Source organism: Rhinoraja longicauda, chromosome 35, assembly GCF_053455715.1.
Source record: "Rhinoraja longicauda isolate Sanriku21f chromosome 35, sRhiLon1.1, whole genome shotgun sequence".
In the NCBI taxonomy this organism is placed as follows: domain Eukaryota; kingdom Metazoa; phylum Chordata; class Chondrichthyes; order Rajiformes; family Arhynchobatidae; genus Rhinoraja; species Rhinoraja longicauda.
The window spans coordinates 1,370,883-1,397,732 of record NC_135987.1 but is presented as its reverse complement, the minus strand read 5'-3'; positions in this window follow the sequence as shown (position 1 = coordinate 1,397,732).

Sequence of the window (26,850 nt, the reverse complement as noted above, 5' to 3'; positions counted from 1 at the left end):
TGCAACACTGCACAATTATTTCAATTTGCCATTTCTTGGCGGACTTGCCCAGCTGATGAAGAATCGTTACATGTTTTATTAAACATCTTCACTGGTGAAATGCCCTGGGGATTAATCATAGTCATACAGCAAAGTGTAGTGTCTGTCGACCGAAACGCTCCATCTAAAGTTGCCCCATGTTATCAAATATCCCCAAACATTTCTTGTCCATGTAACTGTCTAAATGTCTGATATACTTTACCACCCGTACCCCTGCAGATTTTCAAATCATACCTTCTTCATCCAATTTGTTGATCTCGACGACAAACCTTAATAGGCCCAGCACTGATGCCTGGGACATAATGCTTGTCACAGGCCTTCAGTCGTCCACCTGAAACAAACGTCCACCTCCATTCTCTACTTCATACACTGTAGACAATTCTGTACCCATCTCCCTGGATCAAGTGCAGTGTAACCTTGCAGAGCAGCCTACCATGTGGAACCATCAAAGGCCTTGCCGAAGTCCATACAGCCCACGTCTACTGCCCAGCTCTAATCGAGGTTCTGGGGTACTTCTTAAATATACTAAGTCAAGTTCGTGAGATACAATTACCCAGGAACATGACCATCCTGACAACCCGTCAACCTCCGCCCTTCGAACAACATGTGCATTTAAATCCACCGGGAACGTTCCTGTAATTTGATGTTAGGTTCACTGGCCTGTAGTCCTCAGGAAACCCTTGGCAGCCCTTCTTAAATAAAACAACAACTTGAGCCACACTCCAGTAATTCGAAACTTCATCTGCGTATAACAAAGATTCCAATATCTTAACGATGGTTCCAGGAATTTCTTCTTTCGCTCCCCACTGTGCCTCCACTGCTTTCAACACAATGCCATGAACATCCCAAGATCCCAATCTTCATGTCTTATTCCACGGTAAAAACAGAGCAATGTTAATTGAGGACCTTGACCACTTCTTGCAGCTCCACACATACATGTGTACTTTGAGTTCTGATGAGTCATATTCTCTCCCCAGTTATCGTTGCCCGCTTAATACACATAAAATCGCTTTGGATTCTCCGAAATTTATCTCTCAGAGCGAACCCATGCCTCGTGTTTGCCCTCCCGGTCTCTTGAACGAGCTTACTCCTCTGCCCCTTACAATCCTGCAGGGGTAAACCAGATCCCAGCTGACCATACCATACCTCAGCCTCCTTGTTGTTCGTGACCGCAGTCTCAATTCATCCCGCCATGTAGGACTCCTGACTACAACCTGCCTTGCCCCCCACTCTAGTAGGAACACACATGCCTTGAAATCTCACCGCTACACTTTTAGAAGCACCTAACTTTCTGGACCTCCCATTTCATTGCAAACAATCTACTCCAATCAACTTTAGCAAGTTATTGTCCCAATACAGCATTGTTAAAGTTGGTCTTGTCCATTGTTATGCAGGGACTAGCTCTGCTCTTACCATAATTATTTTAAAGCTCACGTTATCGCTCGTCGTAAAGTGCTTGCCGATTAACACTTCATTCCCTTGGCGTCCCCAATTCCCTTAGCGAAGTTCAAGCTTTGTCCTCTCCCTTATCGGGCCCTCCACATATTACCTAAGGCAATAATTCCTGAACATTTTTGATATGTTCCAGCCCACGTAAGCCCTTGGCACGATGGCAGCCCCAGTCCAAATCGGGGAAGCTTAAATACCCTCCTGAGCCAACCTTATCAGTCTTGCATCTGTTTGCAATCTCCCGGCATACCAGTTTCTTTAATTCCTATTGAGTATTTGGGAGCCAAAAAAAAATGTTTTTATTGTTTACCTCTCAGCGTCAGCCACAGCGCATCCCTGGCCGAACCATCAATAATATCATCCCAGACTACTCCTGTGTTGCTCGTCTGAACCAGTAAAGCAATCCCCACATATTGTACTCCCACCTCTACCTCACCTGCATCACTTTACCCTGGGAAAATAAGCTGCCAGTCGCATTCCCCCTGAGTGTGGATATAACATCCAAGTTGCAGGTCTTTTCACCCACACTCTGTTCATCCAGTATACCTGTCAAACCTCTTTCAGTGCTGCTGCCTCTATCGTCTACTGAAATTGCTGACATTGATTCTGTTTCCACCTCCAGCCTCCCACCAGTTTCCTTACTGCAATGGACCCAATCCACCCGCCAAAATATTTTACCCCTCCAGAATAGCACTTGCAAACCTGCCCGCCATGTGCTTAGTCCCCTCCAGTGCAGGTGCAATTCGTTCCTATTATATTCATCAACTCTGCCCCTGAAAAAATCCCAATAATTCGAAACTCTGAATACCACCCCCTGCATCAACTCCGGAGCCAGGCGTACATAGATACATAGATACATCATACATCGATACATAAACAATAGGTGCAGGAGTAGGCCATTCGGCCCTTCGAGTCAGCACCGCCATTCAATGTCAACATGGTTGATCATCCACAAGCAGTACCCCGTTCCTGCCTTTTCCCCATACCCCATTGATTCCACTACCCCTTCGTGCTCTATCTAACTCTCTCTTGGATGCATCCAGTGAATCGGCTTCCACTGCATTCTGAGGCAGAGAATTCCACACATTCACAACTCTCTGTGTGAAAAAGTTATTACAATATTGGGGAAGTCCAACACCAGGGGCCACAGTTTATGAATAAAGGGTAGGCCATTTAGAACGGAGATGAGGGAAAACGTTTTCAGTCGGAGAGTTGTAAATCTGTGGAATTCTGTGGCTCAGAAGGCAGTGGCGGCCAATTCTTTGGATGCTTTCAAGAGAGAGCTCTTAAAGATAGCGGAGTCAGGGGGTATGGAGAAAAGGCAGGAACGTGGTACTGGTTGGGAATGATCAGCCATGTTCACATTGAATGGCGGTGCTGGCTCGAAGGGCCGAATGGTCTACTCTTGCCCCTATTGTCTATTGTCTATGTTTCCAAATACACACGACAAGATGTTAGAAATCCAAAGTGCCAAATGTCAACTTGCTCCCCGTGGTGATGGGAGGCTGATGCACTCACCTATGCTCCTCCGATGTTGAGAAAGGCTAGGCAGACACGTCATTGGGGTTATCAAGTGGGCACCTACGTCCATCGACGTTTCGCTGATTGGACCCACGACGTCTCCAGTAGGCTCAGCAGTACATTCTGGCGTCCCAGAACCACCCCCCTCTGCATCTGCCTAGCCGGCTTATTTGGGAGACCAGATGGGGTCTTTCCTCTTCAGCCAGAGCCACTGGCTACTCCGCTCTGCCACCGGTGATGTTTCCTTGATAGCCTGGCGTAGGGCTTGTCCGCTGATCCCCAGGTCCTTCATCAGTCTTACGGTAGATGTTGCCACAAATCCTCGACACCCAACTTCTACCGGGCAGATCTTTGCTCTCCAGCCCCGCTGTTCTGCCTCCGCTGCAAGCTCTGTATATCGCAGATTCTTTCTTTCGAAGGCTTCCTGCACAGCATCCTCCCAAGGGACTGTGAGCTCCACAAAATACGGCACAAATATCAGGCCTCAAGTTGGTGATGGCTATTTCTGATGGAACTGTAAGCCGTTGGTTCACATCCACCAGCATCTGCCAGTCCCGGGCTGCCTCCAGCTGTCCAAACCTTGTCCTTGGTCCACCTCCCGACCAAAGGCAATTGGTATAACTGGGTTGGTTGTTCTGGGCGGCAGGGCGTTGTTGGTTGCTCTCCTGCTTTCCAGAGTAGCTGCCAGGCCTTTGAGCACTTGATTGTGTCTCCAGGTGTACCGTCCTTGGGAGAGGCTTACTTTACACCCAGGGAGGATGTGCTTAAGCGACAGATCTTTGGGCTAGGAAGGACATCATAAGTTGCCCGAATGAGGAAACTTATCCTGCTCGCCTCCATCTCCAACATGTCCTTCCAGCTGATCTTCTGCCTTTCCACACACTCCCATCTCATCCACTGGCCCTGTTTAGCTTGCGACACAGACTTGGCACACCTACTCGACTCCTCCTGTCGGCGGACTTCGGCCGTGACCAACTTCCGGCGCTCCAGTGATTTTGCCTGCTGTGTCGCATTCTTAGCCGTCCACTTCTTTGCTGTTGCCAGGGTTGGGGCAGCAGCTCGGATGACAGTGTCCCTCGATTCTGCCAGGGTCATCTCTAGTCTGACTTTAGTGCACTTGAACTCCTCTGTGAGGCTAGAGAGAGGCAGCTGAAGTACCCCTTGACCGTACAAGCCTACGCTGCTCAGGCATCGAGGAACACCTAACCTCTTTCTCACAAAAGAACTGATTGTTCTTTCCATCTTCTCAACTCTTGTGAGGGTGATGTCATACATGGTTAGTGGCCACATAAGGCAAGGTAGTAACCCAAACGGTAGGCACCAGATTTTCAGCTTTCCAGGCAACATGGATCGGTTGATGTTCGCTAGACCTTTGATAATTGCTTGCCTAAGCTCGTTTGCCTGATCAGTGTCCTTCAGTGTAGAGTCATACCATCTCCCGAGACTTTTAATTGGGTTCTCTGACACAATTGGGATTGGTTCTTGATCAATGAAAACCCTTTGATCTGTCAGTTTGCCTTTGATTAAAGAAATGCTTCTTGATTTGGATGGCTTAAATTTCATTCTAACCCCAGTGATGTTCCCTTGAAGCTTCCCTAAAAGGCGCCTGGTGCAAGGTGCATTTGTTGTTATGATTGTCATGTCATCCATGTAGGCCCTGATGGGTGGTAGGCGGGCTCCAGACTTCAGCCACTCGCCTCCCACCACCCACTTGGAGGCCCTTATGATGAGTTCCATAGCCATTGTAAAAATCAATGGGGAGATGGTACACCCTGCCATTATGCCAATCTCCATGCAGTACCATGTAGTGGTAAAGTCTGGCGTGGTGAAACAGCTGCAGATCTCGAAAATAAGCCTTGACAAGGCTTGCTATAGTCTCTGGTATCCTGAAGAAGTCAAAGGATGCCCAGAGCAAACTGTGAGGGACAGTTCCGAACGCATTGGCAAGGTCAAGGAAAATGACATGCAGATCTCTCTTCTCTTTTCTTGCAGCCTGGATTTGGTGCCAAATCATGCTGGTATGTTCGGATGCCTGCTTTTTGGACTGTTGTATCCACAAGGTTGTTTCTCTCTAAATAGCTGGTCATCCTCTGAGTCATGATGCTGAAGGGGATTTTACCCTCTACATTGAGGAGACTGATAGGGCGTAATTGGCTGACATCTGTGGATTCCTTCTCTTTCGGAATCAGGACTCCACCTGCCCTGCGCCATGCTTTGGGTATAATTCTCTTCTCCCAAGCCACTCTCATTAGCTTCTACAGGAAGCGAAGAACACCATGAGCACTCTTGTAGAGTCGATACGGAACCCCATTTAGCCCTGGGGCTGAAGTTGAACTTGCCCGCTTTACTGTCTGTTCCACCTCTCTCCACTTTGGAGGACTAATGTCCATCTGGTGCTCTGGTTGTTCAATTGGTGGAATGTCCGATGGAATAGCTGTCTTCAGGTAAGTATATCCAGAAAATTCATAACACTTGACATCAAACGCAGCACTTGCACCTCAGAGCACAGGCTCACTCTAGCGGCCGCCACCGAATGCCGACTGCGCTGCCACTTGCCTTCCTTTTACCCCTCACTTGTCGCTCTCGGACAACAACGGCTGCTATCCCTTGATGAGTCTCCATTCAGTTGCTCATTCAAGTGAAACCGAATGCATTTTTCGGATTTTAGCTCACATTCATTTTATAAACCAAAACGGAAACGTTTCACTCGAGTAAACAGTTGCAATATTAAAACCCGGTTCTAACTTTTCCACACCCTGGCGTTTCCGGGAATACCGCGGCGGGTACGTTTTGGATTATTGACGGCGAAGCACAGTGGAACCGACAGTTGCCAAGTTTGCCCTTGCAATGCATTAAAGATGTTGGAACCAGTTTTCCGGATTTGACTTGGGCCCGCAGGGGTTGCGCAGCGGCAGAGCTGCTGCCTTACAGCGTCAGAGCCCCGGGTTCGATCCTGACTGCGGGTGCTGTGTGTACGGAGTTTGGACATTCTCCCTGTGACCGCGTGGGCTTTCTTCGGGTGTTCCGGTTTCTTGCCGCACTCCAAAGACGTACAGGTTTGTCGGTTAATTGGCTTCGGCAAAATTATAGATTGTCACTAGTGCGTGTAGGATAATGTTAGTTGGACAGCGCGAACTCCGTGGGCTGAAGGGATTATTTCACCGCTGTATCTCTAAAGTCAAAAATGAGGTCTGAAGTCTAAAGTGTGCCACGCCCCCAAGAAACCTCTTATCTTCAGCGAGTCAAGGAGAGCTTCTGCGGGATGACAGGGGACATATGGGGTTCGACAGTACAGTAGGTCCGCCACTGTGCTAGTGCTGGCGTGAGTACAGATCTGCAGCCACACACACGCCCAGTGATATGGCCATTAGTTCAGGAGACTCACCCCGATGGTGCCATGCAATGAGTACATTCCTTCGATGGCAGTCCCCAGCTTTCATTCGTGGTGACGGGATCAGTGTTTCCACTATATCAGCACCTCGCAGCCATTGTACTTTCCTGAAGCATACTCCATTGATAGCTTCCCTGGGTGCTGACTGTTCTGCATTTCGATATGCTGGTACACATACCGCGGTAGAAGGCACAACGAAATTCTCAGTGTTCCAAGCAGCGGTTTATTCTCAATTGCTTGTGTGTAACAAAAGGGGATCAGTTATTGAAGATATTGCCGTGATGTGCGGTGGACCCGTCTTTAGGGACACAAATGTGGTAATTGCCAACACAAACATAAACAGAGCAGTCAGATCACACCGAAGCCGCAGCTTCATAAAATTGAATCAAGGACCAACATTCCGGCCCTTCTCTCATTGTTTCATTCAATATAATCACGTCTGATCCGTTCTCTCAAAAGTATGTTAGCGCTCGTCCTTCTTTCAACTGACTTCTGCCCGGAACTTTGTCCCATAGAGCCATAGAGTCATAGAGTGATACAGAGTGGAAGCAGGCCCTTCGGCCCACCTCGCTCACACCGGCCAATATATCGCAGCTACTCTAGTCCCACCTGCCTGCCTTTGGTGTATATCCCTCAAAACCTGTCCAAACCATGTACCTGTGGAACGGTTTCTTAAACGTTGGAATAGTCCCAGCCTCAACTATCTCTCCTGGCAGCTTGTTCAATACATCACTACCACCCTTTGTGCGATAAGGTTACTCCTCAGAGTCCTATTGAATCTTCCCCCTGCGCGGTAAACCTAGGTGCTCTGGTCCACGAGTCACCCAATCTGGACAAGAGACTCGGTGCATCTACCCAATCTGTTCCTTTCCTGATTTTATACACCTCTTGTCCAGACCACCCTTCACGCTCCTGCGCTCCAGGGAAGCTTCCCAACCTACTCAACTTCTCCCTACCGCTCAGACCTTATAGTCCTGACAACATTCTCGTAAAACTTTTCTGTATCCTTCCTAGCCTGACAATTTCGTTCCTATACCACGAAGCCCAGAACTGAACAAACCACTCTAAATGCGGTTTCACCAACGTCTTCTACAACAATTTTCATAGATAAATTTCGGCAACCATCTTGACATTCCGTGTCGGCATATATCAGATTGGCCAATTCTTCCCTAAAACACTTTCTCCAGTCAGCCTGAAACCGTCATCTTGAGTATGTGTCCCTTGGTTCTGCACACAGAACACACAGGAACAATCCTTGTCAGCCCACCTGTTCAGATGTTCGTTTTACTTAAATGTCTTTGTAACCCCCATTCTTCTAAGCTCCGGTGAATGTATCTTAGCTGATCTATTTAGCGTTCTTGCTATCCTAGAAAACAGTCTGTGCCACCTTTCCTGCATCACAGTCAAGTTGTATCCGTGTTAAGCCAATGGTCCAACTCTGTTTAGAACACTCCACGGGATGCCTAAATGCGACAGGTGTAACATTGGTAAAACCCTTGACTTGTGCTATCCAAATCTTTCTCTCGTGACGGCTTTCATTGAATTGGCGATTAACACAAGCAACTCTTTTTAGCATCCTCGTTGCCTAACATATTACCATTTAAACAAATTCGCGTCTCTATTTCTGTTTCCCCGCTAAAGTTGATAGTTTGATAAATCTATCATGCGCTGCATAACTCCGAACGATGCTCATTCAACTCGCATACATTTGCTTGAAGGCGTTGCCCAGTCACAGTCTAACCGCTCACGTCAGGGTTCCTCAATCTGCAGAAATGATTCGTAAACCAATTAAACTGCAATGACAAACTGTGCATGCGTTATTTCCATGGAAACTTATTCAAGTACCCTTAAATGCAAACTGCAAATCCCTGGGTATTTTTGTCTGCTTTCGGTCTGATTAGTCACTCCAGCACTATCAATATTTTCTACTTTAAAGCTATTTCTCTGCATAAACTTCATTAGACACCATAATAATTCAAATATTTATTGGTGTACTCTTTCAGAAGAAATAACAAGGATAGTTCTCCTATTAGTTTGGCCGTGTTATAAATCCACACACGGGATTATGCAACTTGAGTTGAGCTCCGCACCTACCTGGGACTCCAGTGAAAGCAACGATCAGGTACATAATTTTCTGTACCATTAGATACCTCTCGAGCATTTTCCAAATGGAACAAATGGCCCCTTTGTGCTGCAGCGAATCACTCCAAAGGAAAGTGGAAGCCACCATGTACCACAGGTTTTATGCCCTATAAAATCTCCACGGAGATATTTGGATTGCGACAAAGTTAAAAATAGCGATTTCGAAACAAACAGATTACGACAGTTGCGAGGAATTACCGTAGGGACAAAGTGCATTTGGTTCAATGATGTCATTAAAAAACTGCAATGTTGGCTCAATTTTGCTCCTAGAACATGAATTCAAAAATATTAGATCACACTACTGGACACAAATTAGGAGCAACAGTTTTCCAGCTGTGGGTAACTGTTTTGAAACACTATTGGCCATCTCTCCATCTCCATCTCCGGTTGGCTTCCTTCACAAGCTTTACAGGTGGATGCAATTTCAACTTATCATTAACGAATGAGTCGACTAGGCTTGGGTGTGGTGGTTTGGGGAGTCCAGAACCAGGGGTCATAGTTTAAGAATAAAGGGTAGCCATTTAGGACTGAGATGAGGAAAAACCTTTTTCACCCAGAGAGTTGTGAATCTGGAATTCTCTGCCACAGAGGACAGTGGAGGCCAATTCACTGGATGTATTCAAGGGGGGGGGGGGGGGTCGGGTCTAGACTCTTCAACAGTCTGAAGAAGGGTCTGGACCCGAAACGTCACACATTCTTTCTCTCCCGAGAAGCTGTCTGACCCGCCGGGTTATTCCAGCATTTTGTGTGTACCTTGTTCAAACTAGACAGTGTTCTCTGTTCAGCAGTTGCACGCGGACCGCGGCCACTGATCGCATCCATGCTCGCTGCTTTCCCGGCCTTCCGCAGGCCGGGCTGAAAGCGATGCCGGTAACATTTCAGTGAATCTATATGTCCACATGTAATCGGGGCAATAGTACTGTCTATTGATGTCACTCGGAGGTGTCTCTGTGCAGTGCATAAACAGTGTAGTGCGGGAGGGTACCACATCACCGCGCACTATCAGTTGGCAATATCCAGGAAATGGTTTCGATTCTCAAGGCCATGGCGATTAGGTTTTGATACCGATTAAGATATAAAACTGATTCCCTACCCACCCCGCAGTTAATACTCGGAATGTTTCCACGTTGCCTCATGACACGTGCACTCGGTACGTTACCTCGTTGCTTCATCACAAAACAGAGAACAGTACTGCAGAGGAAGATGCCATTTGGGCCACATCTCTGTGTCGAACACGATGGCAGGTTAAACTAATCTCCTGTACCTGAACGTGATACGCATCCCTGCATTTTCTGCACACCCATGTGTTATTCTAAAAGTCTCTTAAATGATTTTATTTGATCTACTTTCACCACCACTCCTGGCAGTACATTCCGCCATCCTGCTCTATTGAAATAACCCCCCCCCTCCACGTCGCTTTTAAACTTAGTCCCTCTTCCTTACATCGATGCTGTCCAGTCGTTAATCTTTCCACCCTGAAAAATAATTCTGTCTACCTCTACATTATTTTAAATACTTCTATCTTATTTCCCAATAGCCCCCGACGCTCCGTAGACAATGTGCCCAATGTTCCTTATATCTAATACACTCTATTCATGGCAACCCTCACGTGAACCCCCACCGGAGCGTACCCATTCCTTTATGCAAGGCGACCAGACGTGCATATCGTATACCAAATACTGAAGCATACCACATCATACGCTTTCTTTATCGCTCTATCGACATTGTTGCCAAGGAAGCCATTAACCTGGACCGCACGATCCATATCATCATCATCATATCATATCATATATATACAGCCGGAAACAGGCCTTTTCGGCCCACCAAGTCCGTGCCGCCCAGCGATCTCCGTACATTAACACTATCCTACACCCATTAGGGACAATTTTTACATTTACCCAGCCAATTAACCTACATACCTGTACGTCTTTGGAGTGGGAGAGGAAACCGAAGATCTCGGAGAAAACCCCGCAGGTCACGGGGAGAACGTACAAACTCCTTACAGTGCAGCACCCGTAGTCAGGATCGAACCTGAGTCTCCGGCGCTGCATTCGCTGTAAAGCAGCAACTCTACCGCTGCGCTACCGTGCCGCCATCTCCACATCAATATCGTTATGGTTCTTGTCATTAACTGCAAATTCTCCCCTTACGTTCGACCTCACTCAGAAAGAATGGGCGCAACGATAGAGTTGCTGCGTTGCAGCACCAGCAACCCGGTTTCGATCGTGACAAAGAGTGTTCTCTGTCCGGAGTTTCTACCTTCCTGTTGTGATTGCGTGAGTTTTCTCGGGTACCACAGTTTCCTCCCATATACTAAACACGTGCAGGTTTGTACTTTAAGTGGCTTTTGTAAAGTGTAAATCGTACCTGGTGTGCAGGATAGTGCTCGTGTACAGGATGATTGGGCAGAACGGCCGGTTTCTGTGCTGAATCTCTAATTACTCAAGTATAAACAAAACCTGCATCTCCCATCTCTACTACCATTTCTGTAGCTGACCAATATCCCGCTGTATATATAGACCTTCTTCTCTGCTGTCCGTAACACCAATATTGGTTTCGTCTCTAAACTTACCAGTCAACGAATTTACATTTACCTCCAGGTTGTTTATGCATACAAAAACCAACACAGGTCCCAGCATCGATCAAAAGAAAATGCAGTGCTCACGGATCTCCGGTCAGAATACACTCTTCCAATATTCCACTGACAATATCCAGTGCAGGCAGTGCGGGACAAATCGCAATTTCATTCGTTCGATCGTGTCATTATGTTAACGCCAAAATGGTTGTTGCAGAAGAATTTGAGTCGGCCCATATTGGTATGCGACACAACAATTTTCGATAGCAATGGGAATATTATCGGCATGAAACCAGCGAATTTCATAGTTTGTTTGACAACAATGCTACTGTGATTGTAACATCAATTGCCGCCAAAGAGAAAGCATTTAAAGCCTGGTGGAATGACATTAGCTGTCGGGCCAAAGGTAAAGTGCATTCCAGATCGCAGGCTAATGTCCGGGCGCCGAGTGGGGACCTTAAAATCAAACGACGGACTAAGAAAGTCCAAGGGATCCAGCATCTCGCTGATTCGGAGGCGTCTTCAATGACACCAAGGCGCATCCAGCGTGGACACAACCCTTTGCGCTCCAAATATAGACAAACCCATCCAAAGTCGGATGAAGCAATCGTGTCCGACGGATAGAGCACTTCGGAGTTGATATGCAGGTTATAGACCTCATCAGCCAGAGGACGATGAACGAGTTAATGGCAGATTCTCCAAGCTGGCTGGATGGCTGTGAAGCCATTCTGAAGACAAGAGACATCAAGACAAGGGCCTTGATGGAATCCCAGCCGCAATTCTAAAGGAACGCGGAACTGAGCTCCTGCGCCGCATCCACGCTGTGTGTTAGGTGAACATCTCAGAGAACCCCCATGACAATGACCTCGCAGATTGCACACCCTGACAAGCATCCGCCCACCTTCGGTACGTCGGGGAACCTCAGGAGATGGTGTCTGGAATAGAGCCGTTTGTCGGCTCGGCGCTATGCACAGTCAACAATTTTATTGATGAACAGAGGCACTGCGTTTCAGAGGTTCAAAGGTTCAATGGTCAGTTTATTGTCACGTGTACCAATTAAGGTGCAGTTAAACTCGAATTACCATACAGCATTACTAAAGAAAAGCAACAAGATACACAACTAGATAAAAGTTAACATTAACATCCACCACAGCGGACTCCCCACATTCCTCATTGTGGCAATACAGTCTAGTCTACTTCCTCTTTATTCTCCCGCGGACGGGGCAGTCGAACCATCCGCAGTCGATGAGATCGAAGCTCCCGCAGCCGGCGATTGAAACCCCCGCGTAGGGGCGATCGAAGCTCCCGCGTCGGGGTGGTCAAATCTCCTGCGACTTGGACGTCCCGAAGTCAGTCTCTATCCTGAGACCGCGAGCTCCACGATGTTAACGTCCGCAGGCCCCCACGCTTGGAGCTCCGAGGTCGATTCCCGACAGTGATCGCCCGCTCCACGATGGTAAATCCTTCAGGCTCCCGCGGTTGGAGCACCCGAAGTCGGTCTCTAGCAGGGGGCCCCAGCTCCACGATGTTAGGCCGCAGTGCAGACGGAGATGCGATACGGGGAAAAAATCGCATCACCGTCGAATTTAGAGATTTAAAGAAAATTCCCCCAACACCCACCCCCCCCACAACCACCCTCCACAAAACACAAGTTAAAGAACACTAAAACATGCATTTAACACATACTGAAAAAACAGGAAGGGAGGAGACAGACGTTTGGCGAGACGGCCATTGCGGGCGCCACTACTGAACACTTTCCTACGCTCTTCAACTGCTCCCCGAACATGGACTAAATAAAGACGTTGAGCAGCAGTTGGCATTTCTCTAATGTATCCTATCTGCAAATATTATTTCACAATCGCTCAACGCTACTCTGCGATGTTACAGTAGAAGAACCCTAACACAAACTCCATCTCTGGTCGCTGTCGTTTTTTCCATGTATTCGGTCCCCTCGTGCGATTTATTAATCTGACTGGCAAAGAAAATGTGTCTGACTATCAGATTGACGAGCGAGGGAATTGTGGAAAACGATAACATTAATATCGCCTCATATTTGTGTTTCTGGCACATTGTCCTTCAGCAGTCAGAGTATTGAGTTGGGAGGTCATGTCACAGTTGAATAAGACGTTGGTGAGGCCGCATTTAGAGTATTCAGTTCTGGGCACCATGTTATAGGAAATATGTCGTCAACTGGAAAGGGTACAGAGAAGATTTCCGAGGATGTTGCCAGTTTTAGAGGGTCTGTATAATAGGGAGAAGTTGGTGTTTGCTTTAACGTTATTCAACTGTAACATCGCAGAATAGCGTTGAATAATTGTGAAATAATATTTGCAGGTAGAATATATTAGAGAAATGCCAACTGCTGATCAACATATGTATTTAGTTCATGTTTGGGGAGCAGTTGAAGACTGAAGTAGTAAAGCATCTCCGTTCTAAATGGCCTACCCTTTATGCTTAAACTGTGCCCCCTGGTTCTGCACTCCCCCAACATTGGGAACATATTTCCTGCCTCTAATGTGTCCAATCCCTTAATAATCTTATATGTTTCAATAAAATTCCCACTCATCCTTCTAAATTCCAGTGTATGCAACCCTAGTCGCTCCAGTCTTTCAAAATACGACAGTCCTGCCATTCCGGGAATTAACCTAGTGAATCTACGCTGCACACCCTCAACAGCAAGATTATCCTTCCTCAAATTTGGAGACCAAAACTGCACACAGTACTCCAGGTGCGGTCCCACTAGGCCTCTGTACAACTGCAGAAGGACCTCTTTGCTCCAATACTCCACTCCTCTTGTCATAAAGGCCAACATGCCATTAGCTTTCTTCACTGCCTGCACTACCTGCATACTAACTTTAAGTGACTGATGAACAAAGACACCCAGATCTCTTTGTACTTTCCCATTTCCTAACTTGACACTATTCAGATAATAATCTGCCTTCCTGTTCTTTCCACCAAAGTGGATAACCTCACATTTATCCACGTTAAGCTTCATCTGCCATGCATCTGCCCACTCACACAACCTGTCCAACCCTCATTCCATCCTCCTGAGAGTTCGCATTGCTACCCAGCTTTGTGTCATCCGCAAATTTGCTAATGTTACTTTTAATCCCTTCATCTAAGTCATTAATGTTTAATGTAAATAGCTGCGGTCCCAGCACAGAGCCTTGCGGTACCCCACTCGTCACTGCCTGCCATTCTGAAATCCCGACTCTTTGTTTCCTGTCTGCCAACCAATTTTCTATCCATGTCAGCACCCTACCCCCAATGCCATGTGCTCTAATCTTGCCCACTATTCTGCATGTGGGACCTTATCAAAGGTTTTCTGAAAGTCCAGGTACACTACATCCACTGGCTCTCCCTTGTCCATTTTCCTAGTTACATCCTCAAAACTTTCCAGAAGATTAGTCAAGCATGATTTCGTAAATCCTTGCTGACTCGGAACGATCCTGGTACCGCTATCCAAATGCTCCGTAATTTCTTCTTTTATAATCGACTCCAGCAACTTCCCCACCACTGATGTCAGGCTAACTGGTCTATAATTTCCCGTTTTCTCTCTCCATCCTTTCTTAAAAAGTGGGATAACATTAGCTACCCTCCAATCCACAGAAACTGATCGTGAATCTGAGGGGTAGCTTTTTTTAGCTTTTTGGGTGTCTGGAACAATCTGCCAGTGGAGGTAGTTGAGGCAGGGTGTATCGCAATATTTAGGAAATCGTTAGATAGGTACGTGAATAGGACAGGTTTGTAGGGATATTAGCCAAACGCGGGAAGTTGGGACTAATGTATCTGGGACATGTTGGCCGGTGTGAGCAAGTTGGGCTGAGGCGCCTGTTTCCACGCTCTATATTAGTCAAACATCAACACACCCTTGTTCTGTTTAATAACGACTTCCTGTAACAGAGCCATGGTGCATCATTCTTTTTTCCTAATGGTTCATATGAAAATAGACATGGAAAGGGAAAGAAACAGTGTGATGCTTGTCACCAGAAATGCACTGCATTTTTTACAGTCGGATATTTTGTTTCAAGTTACTGACAACAAATGGCGTCAAATCTATTGAAGGTGAGAGCAACACTGAGCCGGGCAGAAAGGTTTGTAGCTGCATACAAAAGTCAAGAATGCGATACTTTCTCAGGAGGTATATTCCACATTTCTCCCATGTTCTACACATGCTTCATATAAATCACAATACCGGGTTGCATCACAGCTTGGTTTGGGAACAGCTCCACACCAGACCGCTAGGAATCGCCGAGAGTAGTGAATGTAGCTGAATGCTCCTTGTATTTACTCTTTGTACACCCACGATTGTGCAGCCATCTTCAAACCAAATTCAATTTTTCAAATTCGCAAACGACGCCACCATTGTGCGCTGAACATCAACTAATGATGAGACTGAGGAGAGGTAGGTGATCGAGAACCTGGTGTCCTGGTGTCGAGCCAATAACCGTTCTCTCAATGTCAGAAAAACAAAGGAGATAGTGATCGACATCAGGAAGCAAAGCGGTACACATACCCGAGTTTACTATGACGGTGCAGAAGTAGCGATGGTTGAAAACTTCAATTTCCTCGGAGTCAATATCAGCAACAACTCCTGGACCACCCACATTGAAGCAACGACCAAGAAAGCACATCAACGCCTCTACTTCTTAAGAAGTCTTAGAAAGTTAGGCATGTCACCAACAACTCTCATCAACATCTGCTAATGCACCATAGAAAGCATTTTATGAGGATGCATCACAGCTTGGTTTGGGAACAGTTCCATCCAAGACTGCAGGAAATTGCAGCGAATTGTGAACGCAGCTCACACCAACACACAAACCAAGCTCCCTTCTGTTGATTCCATTTATACCTCACGCTGCTTCCGCAAGGGCAGCAACATAATCAAGGACGAGGTGCACCCTGACCACACTCGCTTCTCCCCTCTCCCATCAGGCAAAATGTATTGAAGTGTGAAAACACACCCATCCACATTATGGGAAATTTCTTCCCAGCTGTTATCAGGCAACTAAATCATCCTACCTGGACCACAGAGCACTGCTGAACTGCTATATTTCTAATTGGTGATCCTCGGACTTTCCTTGATAGGATTTTGTTGGGTTTACCTTGCACTAAATGTATTCCATTATCATTACACTGTAAATGGCTCGAATGTAATCATGTACTTTCTTTCTGCTGACTGGTTAGCAACGAAGGCTTTTCACTCTATCTCTGCACAGGTGACAATATACTAAACTGGAACCAAAACCCCATGTTATCAGGCTTCTGAACTATCCGTCCACATGTGAGGGTACTGTTCGATTCACCGTTACCTCAGTGCGGACAGTCGACTTTGCCTCTGGAACTGGTGCGTTATCATGTTGAGAACAATATTCTGCACCCTGTATGCTGCCTTTTGCTCTACCTGTTGTAGCCTGATCTTAGTTTAGTATAGTATTATCCGATCACTAGATTCACTTCAGAAATTGACGTTCATAAATTGAACTTCTTCATGTATGCAGATCTTTTTTTTCAGCACAAAAACGGGAAAAAAATGTTACAAATGTTTGCAAATAAAAGTAAATCGTCGTAACTCCCCTCCCCCTCCCAAATATTTTTTGTTCACAAAGATGTTTCCACTGCGGGATCACTGGGTGTAGATCAGGGCTGGTGTTCCTCGACGAGGGTGTTCATTGCTCGTGTACTGACCCCCAGAAGCGGCGGTAGTGTGAGCTGTGTGAAGATGCTATGAGGTTGCAGGGTGAGTTGGACAGGTTGTGTGAGTGGGCGGGTGCTTGGCAGATGCAGCTTAATGCAGATAAATGTGAGGTTATCCACTTTGGTGGTAAGAATAAGAAGGCAGATTATTATCTGAATGGTGTAAAGTTAGGAAAAGGGGACGTACAACGAGATCTTGGTGTCCTAGTGCATCCGTCACTGAAAGGAAGCATGCAGGTACAGCAGGCAGTGAAGAAAGCAATTGAAATGTTGGCCTTCATAACAAGAGGAGTTGAGTATAGGAGCAAAGAGGTCCTTCTGCAGTTGTACAGGGGCGTAGTGAGACCGCACCTGGAGTACTGTGTGCAGTTTTGGTCTCCAAATTTGAGGAAAAGTATTCTTGCTATTGAGGGCGGGCAGCGTAGGTTTACTAGGTTAATTCCCGGAATGGCGGTACTGTCGTATGTTGAAAGATTGGAGCAGCTAGGCTTGTATACACTGGAATTTAGAAGGATGAGAGACGATCTTGTCGAAACATGTAAGATTATTAAGGGGGTTGGACACGTCAGAGGCAGGAAACATGTTCGCAATGTTGGGGGAGTCCAGAACCAGTGGCCACAGTTTAAGAATAAGGGGTCGGCCATTTAGAACGGAGATGAGGGAAATTGTTTTCAGTCAGAGAGTTGTAAATCTGTGGAATTCACTGGCTCAGAAGGACGTGGAGGCCAAGTCTCTGAATGCATTCAAGAGAGAACTATTACACTAATCTACAGTCTCCGACGTCCCAGAAAAAACAATCAAACGTCCAACATCTCCATATAAGCAATACCCCAAACAGAGGCAGCATCTGGTAAACATCTTCTGCACTGTCTCTGAGGCCACCATGCCATGCCTGAAATAGCCCAACTATTGTACCACACGATGCTTCAAATGCGACCGAAACAAAGTCTAAAAACTCAACGCGTCTTGCTGAATCTTATTTATCACAAAATGCTGGAGTAACTCAGCAGGTCAGCCAGCATTTTGTAGAGAAGAAATGGGTGACGTTTTGGGCCGAGACCCTTCTTCAGACTGAAGGCCTGAATCGCTGAATCTTATACTCAATGCAGCGACCCATGAAGGCTAAACACCTTCTTTACCACTACTGCATGTTCTTGTGCTTCCACTTCCAAGGACTGAAGCTATAGATTTGGACCCCATGATCCTTCTGCACATCCATGCTATTCAATGATTTGACATTAACTGTAACAATCACAGGCTGTTTATTCAATCTGACAAACGCTGGTTCTAGGCAACAAATCGTTGAACTCATTGACAGCGGTCGTTTTCAGTGTAATTAGGGCCTTCACATAAACAACCTCTATCCATATCTATGCTGGTTCGGGAAAGGTTGCCTTTTCTGACAATACCTCGGATATTGTATCGGATATTTGTACCTCCGGTACAAAGGCGTTGAGGTCTGAAGCAGGTCATTTAGAAAACCTCTTGTTTGTAAAATATGGCGGTTGTTCTAAATGACACGTCAAATCTCGATTCGCCAATATAAGGAAATAATTAATGATTGTGTTTCACTTTTCAGTAGCTGCAATGAATTTACCGTATTTCAACATGCAATGGGAGTATCTGGATTTGCGCCAATTCTCGACCCTTGCTTGTCTTCCCCCACTCCGCCTCAGTAAACCTTGCCATCATAGTTTTCCATTGCTTTTCTTTCGTCGTGTCCTTCCTGAACTCCTCCAGACCATTATAGACAATAGACAATAGACAATAGGTGCAGGAGTAGGCAATTCGGCCCTTCGAGCCAGCACTACCATTCAATGTGATCATGACTGATTATTCAAAATCAGTACTCCGTTCCTGCCTTCTCCCCATACCCCCTGACTCCGCTATCCTTAAGAGCTAAATCCCGGGGAGGCGGTGGAGGTCGGCGGCCTCAGGTAGGCCTCGGTAGTCAACGGCCCCGGGGAGGCAGTGGAGATCGGCGGCGGTGGCAGCGGCCTCGGGGAGGCGGTGGAGGTTGGCGGCCTCAGGTAGGCCTCGGCAGTCGGCGGTGGCGGCCCCGGGGAAGCGGTGGTGGTCGGCGGCGGCAGCCTCAGGTGTAAAACGATACTCAGCCGAATCATCTAACAAGCGTTGTTAGCACATGTTATCTGTTCGCGAACATGACGGGATTCAATCGGAACGGACACAGTTTTATTTGTTTTCCTAACAAACCAGCGCGCACTACGCCGGGGTGTACGTTTGAATAGAGCACGTCCCTCTGGAGCGTCACAACGCCAGTAAAAGCAGTCCAGTACTTATGTTCCATTTATAGAGCGTAAGGGGGCGCAGTATGCCTCAAGATTGCACTTCCGGAGGAATGCAGGAATGGATCCCAATTGCATCGGCAGCAACTCTATATCTGACAGTAGGCTTAAAGAGAAGTATTGACGGAATCCAAAATCCAAACGCGAAAGGAACCGCAGGATATAGACCTGGAACCGACAAAACTCAGAACTGCTATGGAAACTACAGAATGCAGAACTGATTATGCGGCACCCAATTGGTGATGATCTCAGGCATTTGTACCAAGTGGTAGATTTGGAGAGCAGATTCAATGCAGGTCTAACTCCCAATAGCTCAGGGGAGGAGTTTGGAAAGATTCTCAAGTTTCTGGAGGTGTGTCAAGTGTGACAGGAGCCCCCCTCGCACGGACGCCTCTTGCCGTCCTCCATGGCTGGTCACGATACTGCTGAGGAATGTCACGGGTCAGGAAGGGGTCCAGGATGTCACCGGCAGGAATCCAGCTTCTCTCCTCTGAACCGTGGCCCTCCCAGACAACCTGGTACTGGATCCATATGCAACACCGCCGGGACTTCAAAGCAGTTGTTTCACCGTGTGCACCGGACCAAGTTCGATGATGCGGGGCGGCGCAGGTAGAAGAGGAACGGGACATAGGCTTAACCCGGGATACGTGGAAGGCGGGGTGAATCCGCAGAAACCGGGGCAGTCTAGAGCGGACAGCAGACCTGTTAAAGATCTTGAGAATCGAGAATGGGCGAATATACCGCTGTACCAATTTACCGGACTCGACGCGGAGGGGGAGATCTCGGGTGGATTACCATACCCTCTGACCAAGGCCGTACCAAGGGTCAGGGGTCCGGTGACGATCCGCCTGGTGTCTGTACCTGGAAGCGGTGTGGACCAAGGCAGAACAGGCTTCCATCCAGGTCGGAGGATCGCGACGCACAAGCTCGTGGGCAGAAAGAACGGAGACTTCCTCCTCTTGGCCTGGGAACAGAGGCGGCTGATAACCAAGGGAGCCTTACAATGGAGACAGACCGGTGGCAGAACTGGACAGAGAATTGTGGCGTATTCGATCCATACCAATTTGCTCGACCAGGTGGTAGGGTTGGCGGACACCAGGCAACGTTGGGTGGTCTCTAGGGCCTGTTTGGCTCTCCGACTGACCATTAGATTGTGGATGGAACCCAAATGAGAGGCTGACAGAGAAGCCAACCAGGGAGCAGAAAACCTTCCGAAATTGTGAGGTGAACTGCGGTGCCGTGTCAGAGACGGTTTCGGCGGAAACCCTGGAGTCTGATAACCTGGTTTACGACGAGGTGAGCGAGTTCTGCAGCAGATGGGAGCTCAGGAAGAGGAGGGAAATGAGCAGCCTTGGAGAAACGGTCCACAATGGTAAAAATAACCGTATTACCCATGGACGGCGGCAAGCCGGTGATGACGTCAGGGCGATATGGGACCAGGGACGACGGGGAACAGGTAGGGGATGATGGAGACCAGAAGGAGGCTGATGGGATGTCTTATTTTGTGCACAGGCAGAGCAGACGGAGACGAAAGACCGGGTGTCGGCCGCCACGGTGGGACACCAGAACCGCTGGCGCAGCAGGTAGACGGGCCGACACCAAGATAACAGGCGAGATTAGAGGAATGGTTCCACTGCAGTAGTTCAGAGCGGGCGGAGACCGGGGCAAATGGCTTATTGAGGGGGGTAATGGCTTATTGATGGGGTCCAGGGCCGGGGCAAATATTGACCGGGGCAAATAGCTTATTGAGGGGGGTCCAGAAACAGGATCGGGTTGACGACGCTGGGAATTGCGAACTGTGGTTTCGATCTCCCAGGTGATGGAGCCCACCAGGCAGGTGGTTGGCAGAATGGGTTCGTGGGAATGATTATCCTGGTCGGTACCGGGGTTGAGCCGCTTCGCCGAACGCAGGTACTCCAGGTTGTTTCGATCCATCCAGACTTGGGATGGATGCTCATTGCCCTGCAAACAATGCCTCCACTCCTCCAACGCCAGCTTCACTGCCAGCAGCTCTCTGTTGCCGATGTCTGCCGAGGCGGCGAGAAAAGTAGGCACAGGGGTGCATCTTCTGGCCATTGGAGGAGCGTTGGGAAAGCACCGCCCCAACTCCAACATCAGAGGCGTCAACTTCCTCCGCAATCTGACGGGCAGGGTCATCCAGGATGGGGCGGTAGTGAAACGTTGCTTAAAGTCCTGGAACACCCCCTCAGCAGCAGGGGACAGCGCAAACTAGAAGGAGGTGGACGTGAGGGCAATGAGGAACAGCCAGGACCTTCTAGTTTCGGATAACGCGGCCGTAAAAATTGGCGAAGCTGAGGAAGCGTTGTAGCTCCCTCTGACTGTGGTGAAGGTGTGGAATTCTCTGCCTCGGAAGGCAGTGGAGGCCAGTTCGTTGGATGCTTTCAAGAGAGAGCTGGATAGAGCTCTTAAGGATAGCGGAGTGAGGGGGTATGGGGAGAAGGCAGGAACGGGGTACTGATTGAGAGTGATCAGCCATGATCGCATTGAATGGCGGTGCTGGCTCGAAGGGCTGAATGGCCTACTCCTGCACCTATTGTCTATTGTCTGTTGTCTATTGACTGGTAGGCTCAGGCCAATCTAACACCGCTCTCACATTTCCTGGGCCCATCTCGACATGGCCAGCAGGGAGGATTTATCCCAGGAAGGACACCGTGGGCTGGTGGAACTCACACCACTCTGCCTTAATGATCAGCTGGTTCTCCCATAGGGGCTGCAGGACGAGACGGACATGGCGGGTATGTTTCGATGCAGAGCCATAGTACAAGGCATTGAGGAACCACAGTTGTAGCATTTTGTGCAGTATTTGTCACCCAGCTGAGGGAACGTTGCCGTGAAGCTAAAAAGAGGTCAAGGGAGATTTTCGAGGATGTTTTCGTGACTCAAAGGTCCGAGCCAGGCGATGCGCGCTGGGGTTTATCCCTTGAAGAGCAGGGGGTTGACGGGTGATCTTTTGAGATGTATTAAATCAAGAGGGAAATCGTTATGGTGAAAGCATGGAATCTTTTTCTTGGGGTAGGGGAATCAAATACTGGAAGGCATCAAGTGAGAGCGGCACGGTTTAAGATAATTTTAGGTGTAACGTTTTAATGAGTGGTGGGAATATGGAATGAGCTGCCAGAAGAAGTATTCGAGAGAGGGACAAATATCGCATTTAAACAACATTTGGACAGGTGCATAGACAAGGATATGTTCGAAACGAAAAAGACGACATTATTTGAGGTATCTTGATCGGAATGATCGAGTCAGAAGAAGGGCCTGTTTCTGAGTTGAGTGTCCTTATGTACGTTTATAAATCTACAGTTTCGTCCACCAGAACATTAAGCCTCCTTAAGTGCGTAATGTTCTCCTACTATTAAGACTGTGTCCATGCTGAGCAAACACGCGCAGAAGAAGTAAAGCGTCTATGAAAGCGGAGAGAAGTAGTCAATTCAGACGCAGAAGGAAAGATTTTTTTAAAAACCCAACCAGACAAACAGTGAGGTGGATGAATGATGTGATAGTGTTTGAAACAATAGCTGCATGGCGGAAATAATGACATCGCATTATTTCTTCTATCGCCTTGATCCGATTTTTCGGTCACTGGTGTTTCTAAATTAATTGCCAGAGATAAACAAATCTGGTCCTGCGGATGCTCCCCACGGTTGTCGTCATCTGCTCAAACGGTTCAATGGAATACCTATTTATAACAGTTGACGTTTCCACGTCCCAGCGGAGACTCATGGCAGTATAAAAACACTATAGATGTGTCAACTGAAACTTTGACGGAGGCATATCCTGCCGTATAACAGTATACATCTGTGACTGCAAAAATGCTGAGAGCATACCGCAATGTCGAGAAAATACTGTACGTAATAATTGCGTTCATTGGAGTTCCGGGTAAGCGGTGGAATATTATTTTTCTGAAATTATTACGACAGAGGAAATGGCAAATAAATAAACTACAGCGTTTGTTTTAAAGTCCCTTTAAAGTTCCGGTCTCGAACAACTTCACATCAGTGATGGGAATTGTTAGTGCATGGAAAGTACGGTACTCGAGCAAAGTGGCACGTTAAAAGACAGCTCAAGAAATTGTGGGATTGAAACTGTCCAGGACTCTAAAACGTGATGCATAGCCGGATTTCATAATATGCCCAAAGAGGCACTCGAGCAGGTAGCTATGATATTATTCGATGCCTTTGCGAACATTCTTCAACACTAAAAAACCCCGATGTTAACGTTTCTGCAATATGGGGAGTGGCTGCAGACTGGTTATGATAAAAGCAATAGGAAGGTAAATGCCGGAGTGACATGTATAAAGTAATGGGTGGATATTCGTATTTAATCTAGTTGTCGGTCTATTATTCTGGAGGGATCTGTGTTGGGTGCGCGATCATATCTGATATATTATAAATGGCTTGGGCATAAACGTAGATGGGTTGGTTAGTGAGATTGAAGAAGACACCTTGTTTGCTCGAGAATCCCATTGTGAGGAATGTTACCGAAATAAATACCGGGATACCGATTAACTGGAAACAACAACGGAGACGTGGAAGTGTTGATTAATGCGAGGAAGTATTTCACTTTGTGTAGTTTAGTTTGTTGTGTCGTGTATCGAGGTAAATGAAAAGTTCTTTGTTGCGTGCTCACCACCAGTCCACGGAAACATTATACAAGATTACGATGGAGCTGTTTACTGTGTACGGATACACGATAAAGCGATTAACGTTTAGTGCAAAACAAATTCAAGTGAGGCCCGACTAAATATAGTGAAAAGGTCTCCAGCGAGTTTGAGAATAGCTCAGGATCGCTCCATGGTTGATCATTGGAAGGGTCAGTTGCCTGACAACAGCTGGGAAGTAACTGTCCCTGAATCCTGAGCCGTGCGTTTTCACCTTCTGTTCCTCTTGCCCGATGGGAGAGGTGGGAGAAGGGAGTGACTGGGGTGATAGTCCTTCTTGGTTATGCTGGTGGCCTTTCCGATGCAGCGTGAAGCGTAAAGGGGGGTATTTGAAGGGAAGTTGATTTGTGTGATGGTCGGCTGCGTCCACAATTCTCTTCAGTTCCTTGTGGTCTTGGATGGAGCTGTTTCGAAACCGCGCCGTGATGCTTCGCGAAAAAGAAAGCTTTATTTTACGCAACTCTTTATATGGGTGGGAGGTGTTGGGGACATACCGAACTTCATCAGCCTTAAAAGGAAGGAAAGGCGTTGCTGTGCTTTGTTGGCCATTGCGTCGATATGGCGAGTTCTAGGACGATCTAAAGGTGATATTTACTCCGTGCAACTTGAATCTTTCAACCATTTCTAGTTCTGCGCCGTCAGTGTATACCGGGGTATGTGTATCACTTCGCTTCCTGAAGTTAATCGCTATCTCCGTTGTCCTGTTGGCATTGAGAGAAACGTTGTTATATTTACACCAGGTCACGTGGTTCTCAATCTGCTTCCTGTACTCCGCCTCGTCATTATTTGATATCTGGCCCACGAATTTGTAAATTATTTTGAATTTACACGTGGCTGTCCAGTCGTGGGTGTATGAATTTACACGTGGCTATGTTTGCATCCTTGCGGAGTATTGACGATTATCGTAGAGGAAGATTTGTCCCTTAATCTCACTGATTGTGGTCTGTTGGTCAGGAAGTCGAGGATCCAGTTGCAGAAATGAGTGCTGACTTTGGTGATCAGTTTGGATGTGTTAATGGTGTGAAAACCAGAGCTTTGAATGAGTTATGAATCGAAGTCTGACGTATTGTATCCCGGTGCTCCAGTGATGAGTTTAGGGCCATGTAGATGTCATCAGCCGTGGGCCTGTTGTGGCGGTAGGTGAACTGCAGTGGGTCAAGGCTGCTTGATAGACTGGATATAATGTTCCGTAATCGGCCTCAAAGCAATTCCTGATGGTGGATGTCAAGGCCACTGGACGGTCGTGGTTGAGGTATGAGATCGTGCTTTCCTTTCGCACCGGGATGATAGAGGTCGAATGAAAGTGGGAGATGTATACAGTTAACGTCAACAGCCCATAACTGCATTGATGTGCAGAGGCATATTGAGACATATGAGATTAGTTTGTGGTTGGCATCGAGTTTCACAGACATTGTGTGCCGACCGCTATGTTCCCATGACATGGTATTTTATGTATTGTAACGAAGCTATGGACTTTTTAATGTATGTAAGTGAGCGAAAGGGTTAACGGAGAATGGCGATTACGAAGTCAACCATATATTCACGACTGTGATGAGTGATATAGGATTGGCGGGGAACATGAGCATACTATGCTTCAAATTTATCTAGGGACAACAAAGGGATAGGAAGAATAAATCGACCTGATTTCCAGGTGGTATCCGGTGACAACGTGGGTAACACAGTTAGGATACATCGGTTACAATCTTCATTGATGATTCTAACGAGGGAACCAAATGTAAATTTCGTTCTCCAACGATCATAATGAAATTTCGAATTCTGAGGGATATGCAGAATGATGCAAACCGATGGAGTAAATGTGATAACAGGCTGACCCCTGCAACAATGGTAAACATGACGTTCTCCAGTTTAGCAGAGAAAAAGAAAATGTAGAAAAAGATTTAAATAGTGATAATGCAGCAGTTTATGAAAACAATGATTCATATGCAGCAATTATCTTTGAATGCAAATACGTTCTGCCCAACGGCTACAGTGTCAGGCTATGTAACGATACTTTCACGACTGGCCTGAGAAGAGATTTGTCATTCAGAGGGCAATGATCCCGTGAAATTCTCTCTACGTCGGCAGTGGAAGCCAAGTCATTGAATAATATTTAAGAAGATCCCCATCGTTTTATCTGACACATAAAAATCAAGGGCTAAGAGGGCTACCAGAGAAAGGGCAATTCTGGATTTAGCATTGTCCAATGAACCAGATTTGATAAGAGATCATAATATGATTAGTTTTAATCTGCAATTTGAGAGGGAGAAGGTTAAATCAGAAGTGTCAGTGTTCCGGTTGAACAAAGAGGACTATGGAGGCATGAGAGAGGAGCTGGCCAAGGTTGACTGGAAAGGGATCCCAGCAGGAATGACGGTGGAACAGCACTGGCAGGAATTTCTGGGTATAATCCGGAAGTTGCAGGATCATTTCATTCCAAAGCGGAAGAAAGATTCTAAGGGGAGTAGGAGGCAACCGTGGCTGACAAAGGAAGTTCGGGATGGAATAAAACTAAAAGAAAAGATGTATAACACAGCAAAGAGTAGCGGGAAGCCAGAGGATTGGGAAACTTTTAAAGGGCAATGGGACAGAATAAAACGGGCAATACGGGCTGAAAAGATGAAGTACGAGGGGAAGCTGGCCAAGAATATAAAATAGGACAGTAAAAGCTTCTTTAGATATGTTAAGAGAAAAAGAGTGGCAAAGTCAAATGTGGGTCCCTTGAAGGCAGACACGGGTGAAATTATTATGGGTAACAAGGAAATGGCAGAAGAGTTGGACAGGTACTTTGGATGTGTCTTCATTAAGGAAGACACAAACAATCTCCTAAACAATTACAGACCAGTCAGCCTGACATCTGTGGTGGGGAAGATGCTGGAGTCAATTATTAAAGAGGTAATAACGGTGCATTTGGATAGCAGTAAAAGTATAAGTCCAAGTCACCATGGATTTATGAAAGGGAAATTATGCCTGACTAATCTTCTGGAATTTTTTTGAGGATGTGACAAGTAAAATGAATGAAGGGCAGCCAGTGGATGCAGTGTATCTTGACTTT